At 38.6% G+C, this 13508-nt stretch overlaps 1 protein-coding gene across 2 annotated transcripts in view; it reads right to left on the reverse strand.

Moving 5' to 3' along the window:
* Window positions 1-13508, reverse strand: part of LOC104146601 (potassium voltage-gated channel subfamily KQT member 1) — a 524419-nt gene that overhangs the window by 267436 nt on the left and 243475 nt on the right. The window lies entirely within an intron of this gene.

Genomic DNA, 13508 nt, shown 5'->3' on the forward strand with positions numbered 1-13508 from the left:
TTCTTAGTGTTGCAACTATTTTGAACCCTGATCATTGCTGGGGAAAAATAAGACTACAGAAAGGAAACACAACAGGAAAAGATTATTTTCTAGAGGTACAATTTCTGAGAGTTTCTGACTGTAGCTTGGTAATTGCTAAGCTCCCTGATTCGACTACCATATCTGACATACTTTTTTTTTTTTTAAAGCAAAATATATCCAGGAGCAGCTTGTGTTGGGTCTTATAAGGAAAAGAGAATTGACACAGAACAATTATCTTTAAAATATATTGTATGTAGGGGAAAATATGCTCATTAAAAGAAATGGAATGCTTTATTGCATAAAGCCCTGAAAAAATTAAATGCAGAACAAGGCATGACAGAAATGTGGCCATGCATTATAAATGAATTCCATTAAAAAAGGCATAGGTAAATTAAACATACTTACCACATCTTAAATACTAAAGATGGCAAGAAAACAAAACAGATCTCAGACCAGATATGAGATATTTATGGCATGTATTCTGAAACACAATCCTTCAAACTCCCAGGTTTAGATTTTCATTTTACAACCAGAGGCATGACCAGGACAGGGTGATAAGGATCTAAGCTACAGCAGGAGAGCCCAGAAAGAACTCCAGTAAAGCCAGTTAAAATTCCTCCAGGAGCTCTAATGGATGATTTCTAGCCCTAATGACCTGCCCACTGATGTCCTGTATGCTGTTCCTCTCTGCACGGTGCCCAGCCACTCCTGGCACATTTAATTGACTTTTTGAGACAGTATCAGGGTGTTGGGTCTTGGACTATACTGAAACCTTGCAATATGAGGCAAAGAAGTATAGTTTCTTATGTTCCCTCCCACCATGTCCTCCTGTATGGCCAGGCACTACCTGGTCCACACTTTGTAAATCAAATAAAATTGATCCAATTTAACCCTATTCTCACTCCACCGGCTTTCATAAGCATTTTATTTGTTAGAATACTCTTCTCCCACACTCCAATTTTCTGTCAGAGCCATAATGATCCTCTCATTTTCCATGATGGTCTCATAAACACGACACTGACTGTCCCTTGATTTGCACAGCCTGATCTGAAATGGCTCTACTTCATTTATGCTGCATTAACAGTAATAAATCCATAGATCACAGCAAGGATTAAAGAAAAGCATTGCTCATGGGGAGCTGCGGTTTCTGCAGGCTGCACAACCACATTATTAAGGATAGGATGCAAAGCAATTTCCTATGCTTTATGCAGATTTCACGCATTTCAAAGATTCTAGAAATCTGGCCAATGCAGGGCTTTATTTTTTCATAACAAATGCAAACAAACGCTTCAGGGCTGCCTCTGGCATCCTTACACCTCCAAGAAGCATTTATACTTTGTCTAGATTTATTATGCAAGTCTAAAATGAGTTTTTGAAGATGCGTAGGATGCAATTCCATCCCAAGTAAGGAAAACAGGTAAACATATACTACCCTTATGGGTTTATCTGAGCAAGAAATACAACTTTATAGGTATTCAGCACACTACTAAGTTAACAAGGTCTTAAATCTGTGTTGCATTACCTTCCAAAAGTGCACAGTGAGACTGTAGGTAAAGAAACATGCAGGCTCATTTTTAAACAGGCTAATACTGTCTTTACTTTCCACATCAGGATTTGTAGTGGCCGTAACATAAACCTTATTGAGAACAATCAACATGGGAGGAGAGGCTGGGGGAAGGGAGAGGGAAAATCAGTCGAGCTAGGGACTGTGTGACTAAAATAAGGTATTGAATTTCGGTTTTTCACAATGAAACACTCCAGGACAAATGAGGTGCTGAAGCAGGACTTATAATTCATTGAGTAATAGGATTTTGTACTGTTTAGCAGGATTAGGCATGTTAAAGAAAGACCTATTTATTTCAGTCTGACATTGGATGAGAAAAGTGTATAGTGCTCTTCGTTGTTATTTTAAGCATTTTAGAGGATTACTTAGTAGTGGAGGCCCTGTGCTCCCCCTATCTGTAATGTTCCACAGTAATCGTGATATTTGTATAATTACAGTTTTCTTCATACAGTTGCAGAATCACAGCAGTTGAGGGATCAAAGGTGCGAAGGCTGGTGGAAGGGAGGAGGGAGGGAAGGGGGCGATGTCAAGGGACGAAAAGTAGAAACCAATTAAAACACTCCCTTATTAGGACCCTGACCTCAGTGACCTCAGCCCTCCAAATCTTTGGGATGGCATACTCTGTGACTTAACGTTTTGTTTCAGAGGTTTTATGCTAAAGCACTGACTGTGCTCTCTCCAACCATATCTACCGCTGACATGATGAGGAACTGAAAACCTGTTTGGAAAGCGGTGGGGGAGGAAGAAGTTGTTTTTCACTGGCATTTAGGATGGGATTTCCGGTTACAGGAGTTATCATCTTCTTCCTTTCCTCCCCTCTCTTAAAAAAAATGCTGTACGGTTTTCTTATTTTTACTTCCTCGATATTCCATGGTTTTCATGGGGCTATTTGCTTCTGTTGGCAAATGCAGGAACAAAACCATCAGCACATCCAAACTAAGAGCTCAGGGTAAAAAGTATGTGCTGAGGAAAAGGTACCTTTCCTAGCAGAGCATGCTCTTTCTAAGACACACGCCTGAAATAGCAGCTGGTGGCAGGAAGGGGCTCAGGTCAGGAGAGAGAATCAGAGAGACTGGATCATTCTTCAGGAATCTGAAATGAAGCTTCATTAAACCAGCATTACATTCTTGGTCATAACGTGGTTGTTATTCATGGCCATTTTCTTTCTGAATTTAAAACATCTTAGGCAGTTTAAAAAATGAAATCCTTTCTCTCTAGAATCTCAGAGGGACAAATTATACCCCCAATTAGCTTAAAGAATTCCTCTGAAAGTCTGCAGAGGTTGCATAATACACAGCTATAGGTAATTTTAACCCAGAAAATAAGCCACAGTGGCACGATCACTCCAGCTCTCAAAACCCCAGAGCTCAGCTGTGAGCAACAGAGAGACTTTTTTTTTTTTTCCTGGCAACCCCATTATTACTGAAAAGACTGGACAACTAGGTGCCTAAATTAGGATGCCTTTCTGTTGGAACACTGTATTAAAAGAAGTAATAATATGCAGAAAATAAAAACCTGCTTTTTATTCTTCCTGGTAGACCAAGCACAAGTCCGTTTATAGAAGGAGAAAATGGTGCTGGAAAAGAAACAGCAATGGTCTACTCTTCCTCCTCTCCTGCTGCCAGATTTCTGTACTGCTGAGAAGCAAATGAAATGAGAAGGGAAAAGTGACACTGGTGAAACATTCAAGCTAAATCTGTGTGTCACATCCTTGTCTACTGGATTGAGCTGTTCTGAACATCTAACCATTGATACATACTCTGCTTGCAGAATAAACTGCCAACTGCTCTCAATATCTACCTAATTTTCTTTATCTTTTTCCCTAGAGCAACAGGAAAAAAAATGTATAAAAAATGGACAGAGTAAATTTTATGCATGAACATATTTTAAGACACCTGCACAAAGTGATTACATTCTCATAGCTTCCACAGAAAGAAGCAGATTACCTTCCAGTCAAGAACTCTTTGGACTTATGGCTGCAATAACAGAAATCTGCAGGTTTTGCACTTCTCACAGTCTGAAAGCAGACACTAAATATTTGATAATGCTAATCATCACGTGGCAGACTTAATCAAACAACAATCTCTTGAAAATTGCTCATTAGTACAGGCAGAGATGAAACAGAGGGGGGTCAATAATCTAACAAAATGGTCATTAGCAACAGTTTAATACTTGGATTTGACTGGATTCTTGCTAGACTCCAAAACAATAGGTTACCCAGCAACGAATAATAAAAATAGGAAAAAGGTCATAACAATATATTCTCACTATCTGGCAACACACACCCGTTCAAACGATGGGACAAATTATTTTCGATCACAGCAGCGATGATCATAATCGTATTTTGTACTCGGAGAATCTTTTACTCTGAGATTTCAAGCCATTTTTCAAATGTTAATTATGCCCCTGAGAATGCCTGGGTGGTGAATACTCCCAATTTTAGAAGTAGTTTGTATGTTACCCATACCAGAGAGACGTATATAAAATATTGTAGATAAGAAGCAAATTCAGGCGCTCATTTTGACCATGCTTGCCTCCCGAAGTAAGGTTAAACGCCTAAACTTAACTAATGGCCATTTACTCTTGTGACTTCACGGAGAGTCTCATTATTTTTTTCCTTAGAACCCTCTGCTACCGGCAGCAAGGGATTATGTAAGAACTAATGCTTTTGTTAAAGAAAACGTCCAGTTCCCGTGGCTCTACAAAAAAACTTACGGGTACAATGTCTGAAATTCAAAACTTGGAATGAAATGTGGAAGAACTTAAAATTAATCATAATAATGTAATGTTTTGTGATTTTTGAGGTTTTTGGCTTGCAGTTTTGGAATGTTTTGGAATGGCAATATTGGCTGAACTTTTGGCTGTGCTGCTCATTACACACAATATGAAGTCTACAAGAAAATTATGAGAGGCAGGGAAGCTATGATTTATTTACAGTATCTACTGTTTTTGTGCATTAACTTCAAATTACATTTAGAATCCAAACTGAAGAACAGCCCCACCACGTCATAGTTCAGTAGAGGGTATAGTTTAAATGGCAATTTAGAACTCCCACTATGAGACATTTTTAATCTATTTCAACATGTAGAAAACTATTAGTAGTCTGTGCCTGATGTTCTGAGAAATATCCAGACGGTATACTGTTTTATATTGACCCATTATGACCAGTGAGAAGAAGTGGTTAACGAGCAGACAACCAAATCCATCAAAAGTATGTTTAAAAATAACCCTAAACAATTACTCACTTTAGCCCCATTTGTGCTGTCAGTGCTTTGTGCTCAAAGCCAGACTGAGAAGCCACATCTGAAATGTATTTCAACCCATTCCTCAGGAACAGCATTATCAATGACTCAGACATGCTCCCTCACCTACAAAATAATGTAACAATGCTGTGAAATGTATTATGAAGAGGAGTGAGGGGATTTCCAGACTTTTGCAGGGCTTTATCAGAAATGGGCTGATGTCTGTATGCTAGTTAGCAGCACTGGAAATCTATTTAGTCTTAGTCTTTTCATTGTCTTGTATAATTATAATACCTGGAAGTAGATTTTAATGCACGGATTATTTAACTTGTATTATATTACAATACTTTGGACAGCTATTATATTTACAGTTAGATAGTTTGAAATACCAGCCCATGAAACTTTTTGTTTCTTGCACTGTTGCACATACCATCAGCAATCCAAAGCACTAAAAACGAACGTTCTTAGGATCAGAGTATTGATGTAACTGTTAGAAGCTCTTAAATTAATTAGATTAGAATTCCTCTTTGTGCCTTCTACTTTTGGGCTCTTGTTGAGTTGATATCATATTTTTCAGGATTTTTTCACCTATAAACATGATACCTAAAATATATTTGAAAAAACAACAAAAACAGAAGGTATAATCTAACTTATTCATCCCCACTATATCCAATTTCTACCCATGTATTCCTTTAGTAGAATATCAAATATTGCACAACTCATAGTAAAATCACAAGACAGCCGCAGTGCAACATAGCCTAACTGGTGGAGTCCTGCTAAATCAGTAATTTTCAATAATTTTCAACCTGTGATATGCAAATCTCTAATGGTCTGTGGACTACCTCTGAAGAATTTGTAAATGAATGCAGACCTATTATCAGTAAATTTAAAATCACTATGCAGGGCTCTGCCACTAAAACAAACAATAAAAAAAAAACCCAAATAATCCCCCAAACTTGGAGTGGTCTGCAAATCCATTGGGGAATGACAACCACTCTGCTAGATTAGATTTGGGTCTCAAACGAAAACCAATGCATAGCTTTGGTATCGAGTACTCACTCTTCACATTCACCTGGAGACTAAATCTAATCCTTTAAAATAAAGATCTTCTTTGAAAGAAATGAATTGGAGGTTTTATAAGCACATTTTGTATTTTAGAAGAGTAGTATCTTCAGCTACCCTAAGTCGAACCCTAATCACAGGAGTGGATTACATTATCTTACTAGAACACAGCACATAAGTAATGGCTGTGAGATTTGACTGGTCATCCATAACCAAAAATGGTGCTATTTATCATTTGAAGAGTGCTTAGTAAGATTTTTCTGGCATCTCTCCACATTTTTCAGTAGGTTTTGGAGCAAATAAATCACAAACAATTTTTGAGCTCAGGAAAGCTGAGTACCAAATACTATTTTTTAATGATAATACAGTAATGAAATCAGGTGGAAACAGTTGAAGGATGCGTGCAAATATTTCAATCAATCAGCTCTGCTTAGATAATATAACATTCATGCTCATCTGAGCCATGAGTCCCCAAGGATTAGGTCTGATAGGTACGAGTTGCAGTACTTGTTCAAAACATTTGCTAAAAAAATAGTGTTTCAATTCTGCAAATGCAAAACACCTGTCAATACAGTCAAAGTAAATTCATTTCAAACTGATATCTACTACAAGGATACATCAGGTTAAAATGCTGATTCCCAAAAGTGCCTTTAGTTTTAGAAAGCAAACCAGGGAAGGCTTTCAAACAAACACTAAACACAGCTCAGAACAAAAGCAAAGTACACATGAAACACAAGCTACTGGAAAAAACTGCTGTCTTCATTATAAAGGTATAAAAATGTAACTTCTCACCCTCATTTCAAGTAATTTAAAGCTTGGCATTATGATCTGAAGGATGTGTGAATAGTCTGTCCCATAAATGAAGAAAATAAAATAAGGACACAGACATCATAAAAGAGGATAATCATATGCATGCAATTTGCCATGCCAACATGGTAATGCGTGTCCTCAATGCTCTACAGCAGAGCTGAGAGTCCTGTGATAAAAGAGGAGTTGTTTTGTATTATTCAAATACTGCAATGCCAAAAAATCTTAACAGGAAAAACTGAATTCTATGAAGCCCTGAACACCTTAATTCTAGCAGAGTGTGGGGAGGTATGAATTTGATAGGCAATTAATGTCTTAAGCGTGGGTAGCTCTGGAACTGCGACAATATAATCATAAATTAATTCCTTACCTGTGAAACAGAGTTAATATTTGATTTTCCATTATGCCTAGCACATTGCCACCTTGATATCCAGTAATCCAAATAATAAATAATCAAACATAATCCCTGCTAAAGGGTATGCATTTACTATACTATACTATAATTATTTTTTTTTTTTTTTCTGGTTATACAGTAGGGTTTGGTTAGAACTAAACAACAGTTGAAACAGCACTTCTCCCAAAACTCAGTGACAATTGTTTGTTCTTTTCATCTCTTTGAATTTAAAATATCATATTTTTTTCTAATGACAGATGACCCACAACTTCCAGCCATCAAGTTTCTTTGTCAAGTTGGGTACCTGACATCATGGATCTTTTTAAAACATGTTAGCCCTTTTCTCTGTGATGCTGGGTGTAGATGAGTCTAACAGGAAAGAAAACTGATTTAATGACATTATAGTACCGCATTGACCTTCCTAAGTGTGTTTCTGCAACATAAAATCCTTATCCATTTAGCAAACTGTAATGCTTTGACCTTTTCTCCCCTCAAGAATCATAATTGCTTATTATCTGACTGAGAGACCTTTCCATCACCTAGCATTTTAAGAAAAAGAATTGAAGAAATTATTATAGTTCTGATATTATTAGTTGTATATTGTGAAAGACCCTAGAAAGCACAGAATGCCATATGTGCATGGGTGAAAGGTGTGGTTATAAGATATCAATTTCCTTCTATTGCTTCTGATTTATTGTTTCCTAACTCTGATTTTTTTTTTTTTCAAAAGACTCTGGAATTTAGGCCTTTATTTCTGTTTGAGGATGGATATCAACAGATATTCACTCTTAAAACTTTTACTGAGGTAACTTGTCTGGCTAAGGATCTGATATTTTTACTGTAATAATTATATGAATATAAGCCTTCCTAGAAACATAATTGTGCCATTGCTAAGGTGCCTAATACTGCTAAAGTGATAATTCCCTTACACATCTATGAACATGCATATCTCTCTAAATCTAGATGAGGATTGCTTATACTAAATAACTATACCAACCAAGTTAAACTACTTGAGCTGTATGAATTGGGACCACTGTTTCCTTCAATTTCATGGTATCAAACTGAATAGTCATAAGATTGACAGATTGAATTCATAGGTAGCTTCTTAGTGACTGTTCTGAGCACTGCTCCCTCCAATCCTTCAAGACTCTTTTTACATGTGTGATACTGCACTAAATACACCTTCCTGATACCAGGCTGCTTTCCACTGCAGACTTGAAGCGCTAGTGTCATAGTACTAAATTCAATTTATAGAGCTATGAACATGATTAGTGCCAGGGCATTAAGTGCCAAGTTAAGAAATAGCGTGTGACAGAAGCTGGCTGCATTGGATAGTACAGATTTGGGAGACACTCATTCACTGCAGCAATGAATGAGGTATGAGAACCTGTGCAGAAGGGAATATTGAGGGGTACATTTTGCAACTGTAAGAAAGTCCAGCTGAGGGAAGATCTATTAGAAACAGAGAGATGTGGAATCACAGGTTCTCTTTCCTCAACTGCCCTATAGACCCTTCTTCCCAACTAATTACTCAATAACAATTATTAGTGCTATATTTATCAGAAATGAGAATTAGCATGTATTCTTTTGATGTTGTGAACCACTGCTTTAAATTTAGGGAAAAGTCTGAGATATTTTTCTTTGGTAGTGTTTTCTGTTTTTAAATTAAGCAGTTTCACATATGCAGAGGCAAATCCTCCTCCAGCTCTGTCATTTCAGAAACTTGCAGGAGTCATACAAACTCCTCACCTAGCACTAAGTGCTGGGCATCTACCAGGCCCTGCTTTGGTGTGAGGCCCGGGGCGAATGCAACAGTGAAGTGCAAGGATACAGTAGCTGCGTATTCTGCTCTCCAAAACCAACTACAAAGTCTTTCCAGCTTCACTCCATAACTTGAAGAATGGATTTTTCCAGCTTGCCAAAGAATAAACTCAAAACAAAGTCTAGAGCTGGCTGTAGCTGCCAGGGTTGTTCTTTCATGTACCCAGGGACTATCAGCTCTACTCCTGAGCATCACCTTCTCCTGACTCGGTTCAGCAAAACTAGAAACCTCTTGGCAGCATGCTTTGCACTTTAAATAGCACAGTCTCTTTGTCTTCATAATCTTTTTCACAGTCTGAAGGTTAGGTGCTGACAGGCTTAACAAGTGACAGTGTGCCCTGCAGCAGGGAGCTGGTTTCATGCACTTGGCTGCGCTATTCTGGAGATATGACCACATTTAATGTTATTCAGAGTGAGGGCAGGAAGGTACTTCTTCCTCACCTAATGCCATTTAAAGCATGGGGGATACAATTCTCCTTGCAGTCACTTGGTTGCAAACCATTCCTTTGCTGTTGCTTACATCTGCAAAACAAAGCCAGATGAATCATCCTCCAGACCTGTTTCATTACAAGTGAACACATTTTTCTGATAAGGTAAATTATAGAATAAAGGGAAACACACTACTTCAACCTCTCCTTCCCCCATTAATTACCAGTGGCTGGAGACACAATTAATTTTGGAATTAAGACTGTCTGCTTTCATAAAAACATATCCTTCCTTGTCTGGCTAGGCTTTTTTACCAAGCAAAGTTAGCAATTATCTTCTGGGTCGCCGCTCGGTTGTCAATAGGCTGTCTGTGTGCAATGCTGTTCCTGCACTGTTTATAACAACAGGCTGTTTGTGACGCAATGTGGCACAGCCAGGAAGCTGACTGAGCAATGGAGAAAAAAAAATCAAAATACTTCAGCAGGGCTGCAGAGGCTGATATTACGGCGTAATTATAGATGTCATACAACCTGATAACATCTTTGTGACACAGGGTGTCCTAATGAGCATGATAACATTTAAAGCAATTGTTCCAGGTCTTGAATGTGACATCATCCTGAAGAACAAAACCCCACTAAATTCCAAACATGGATTTCACAAGCTTCATACAATCTTTAAGAAAATGTCATCACTATCTACTCTGTATTAGCCTAGTGAAAGCCATAGAGAAGTTTTGGGAACTCAGGGTGACACAGTTATGGATAAAACTATGTGTGTTAGAAAGAGTTGGCGTTTTCTGATGGTAAGATATGCTGCACTGATATCTCTGGAGACTGGAGTTCTCCCCATAAAATCGCTGCCCCTATCTGAAGGAACCAAACCTAGTAGTGGGTGGTGACAGGGTAATTTTCTCTGCATATGGTTGACCTCCGCCCTTGATGTCTCTTTGACAGAGCCTAAAAGGCTGTCTGTTACAGTACTTCAGCCTTGAGGATAAGATTTGAAAAGAAAGACTGGGACTGGGACCACAATATTATATTCAAGTAAACTGAAGGTGTGTTGTAAATATATAACATGAGCTAGATTCAAACCAAAAGTCTATAAATAGAAGTATTAATCCACTACCACTGGGCAATGAATCCCTTTCTCTCTTGTTTTACTCCCAGAAATATCACTTATATATCCTAACTATGCCTTTCAGAATTATACCTCTGTCGCAGTACTTTACCTTTGAATTAAGACAGGAGCATTTTCAGAAGACAGACAAATAAAGACCACAGCCTACTCACGCTGGCAGTTGAAGCAATATAGATCCTAATATGAAAATTCTCTTCCCTAGAAAAAGGAGAGCTTAGGTGGCCTACGAATCCAATAGCATTTATAGTGCCAGGGTGCCTGTTAGCCAGTGCATGCTCTTGTACCAGACCGCAGTGCCAGAATATAGTTCCTCAGTTTGTTTGTGACACAGCAATTAAGTGGTGTTAGTTCACTAGGCTGCATTACAAAGTTTGTAGAAATACTGGCTTATGCAGTGGTAATCATGATTTTATCTGACATCCTTTGTGCTGCTTTGTATCTGAATTTCTAGGTGATCATCTAAAGGAACCATTCCAAATGCTGATAGATCAATTTGAAACTGATTTTTTTTTCTCTCAGATGCACTGGAGAACAACCCAAGGGCAAGCTAAAAGCATAAAGCAAAGAGATATGGTAATACATTTGCATCTACAGTCTGCTATCAGAGAGATCACATTATTTGTCTTTCAGCGAGTTTGCGTTTGCCTTTGGAGACACTCCATGTGACGCGCATGCCTCCTGCTAAGTTGGCAGAACGGGCCGTCTGCGTGTGACGGCTGGGGCTTTGGTACCTTAAAGGACAGCCAGCATAGCGGAGCTGCCAGCGCATGGCTGGAGTGCTACGGTAATGCAAGCAATAAAGCAAACAAGTAATTGGCATTTCAGCTCCCCATCTCATCCCATGTGGAATTTCAGTCAGCTCTTGTGTTAAGTTCTCAGTGATTTATGTCAGCTGTGGTCTTGCTATTGCTAAAAGGGAGTGTGTGTGTGCATACTAACGGCAATAAGAACTTTATTGAAGTTCACTGTCAGAGAGCAGAGGTGAGTTTGCATGTCTGAAAACAAGCTTGGGGTTACTGCAGAGTGGACTGGCGTGGGCAAAGAGCACCCATCCAGTATGGCCTGGATACTATCAGTCACATTAAATGTAAGGGTTTATACAACTCACTGTGATTACATCTAGCCCTGTTTACAAATATGTAAAAATAGCAAACATAATTACTGCATTTTATATGTGGCTCAACCTACCAATTCTTGACCCTATATTGTGGCCAGCACCTTGCAATATAATTTTTTATTCATTTATCCTTTCAATTACAGTTCTAATCTGCCAAAATAAAACCATCCTCCTTCAGCTCCCATTAGAAAGTGCACAGCTTTCGGTTCTCATTTTAGCTAACAATGACCATATTTATCTGCAGACATTAAGCAACTTCACAAAATCAGTAGATGTTACTATCATAATTTTATAGGTGGAAAAAATAGGTTACACAATTTTCCCCAGAACACAGATATAACAATGTCAAAGGTAGAAGTAAACTGCCTAGATGTGACACAACCTCTCCACCACACAATAGCTGATTTCTAGAGACACAGGGATATGCATACTGTCGGGAACACACAAAACTCAAAACAGTGTTTACCACAACAGCAAACTCACAGGTTTCTGAAAAAACTCATGACCGGACAAGTACACCACTCCCATCCTTATCTAGGAGAGATTTTTCCTTTTGGAGAGAAATCTCTAGGAGAGATTTTTCCATTCCTTTCCAGCCAAGGAATGCCTGTGTAGGCAAGGATGACTGACAATGTCACTGGTATTTCTACTTATAGATCTGCCCTGTGCCAAGTTAGATTATGAAGTGTATTTCCTCAGACTATACATACTAAACAAACAGCTGAAAACAATGGATACATTTGAAATATTTGGGTTTTTTAATAAAATAATAGAGCTAATTGTAAAAATCTTAACCATCAGGCAGGACGAAGGACTAAATATGTTATAGGGACGCTGGTATACATATAGTTAGAAGGACATATGCTACACATAAGCTTTTGCATAGGAAGCATGCTAAGAGCTACAAGGAAAATAAAAATGCAAGCATCTGATAAGAGTCTAATAAACACTTGAATTGATTTGTCCTGGAAGAAATAGTGCTGCAAATACGAGACGCAAAGAGACATTACACTTCCGTGCAAAGGTCTACACACTCGCTGAAGGCGCAGATAAACCAAACGATGAAGCATGGTAAGCGTACGGTAGCGGGTGTTTGGCGGAAGGGAGGCAAATGGCCAGAAACAAGTTATTAGAGGGCAGCAAGAACAGACAAGTTTCAGTAGAATATGTGGTAGATGCATATCTAAAAGACATTTTGGAAGTATTGGTGAAGTTGTCCAGTGGTATCTAGCAGGTAACAGCATGCTACATGTCTATTTGCATGGCATTAGAAGACTATGGGCAGTGCAAACCATATACAGAATACACGTTTTGTAGTAAAACGCCTGCACCACAGCTTCACTGCAACGCTAGCAAAGGAACATAGGAAAATTTGAAAAGGAATTTGCTTTGAGTGAGAAGGCTGAGGGAGGATCTTACCTCCATGTATAAATACTTGATGGGAGGGAGTAAAGAAGATAGATAGACAGACTCTTCTCAGTGGTGGCCAGTGGAAGAACAGAGTCATTGGGCAAAAACTGAAATACAGGAAATTCTGTTTAAACATAAGAAAAAACGTTTTTACTGTGAGGGTGGTTGAACAGGCTGCCCAGAGAGACTACGGAATCTTCATCCTTGGAGGTACTCAAAACCCGACTGGATAAGGTCCTGAGAAGTCTTCCCTAGTTGACCCTTTTTTGAGCAGGTGGACTAGATGACCTCTGGAGGTCTCCTTCAACCTCAGTGACTGAAGTGCAAAGATTTAGGTAATTATTCAAATGGGAATCTGATGAGATAGCTGGGACTGAGAAAAACATCAGGATTCCACTTACAAGTTATATACCAGCACCTGAAGCACCTGAAGAAGGTTGTTTTACCCAGCACCCAGCACATGGGGGCTACTTGAGCAACAGGAAGTGTTTCACCTACTAACTCCCC

The sequence above is a fragment of the Struthio camelus genome, chromosome 1, assembly GCF_040807025.1.
Source record: "Struthio camelus isolate bStrCam1 chromosome 1, bStrCam1.hap1, whole genome shotgun sequence".
NCBI lineage: Eukaryota > Metazoa > Chordata > Aves > Struthioniformes > Struthionidae > Struthio > Struthio camelus.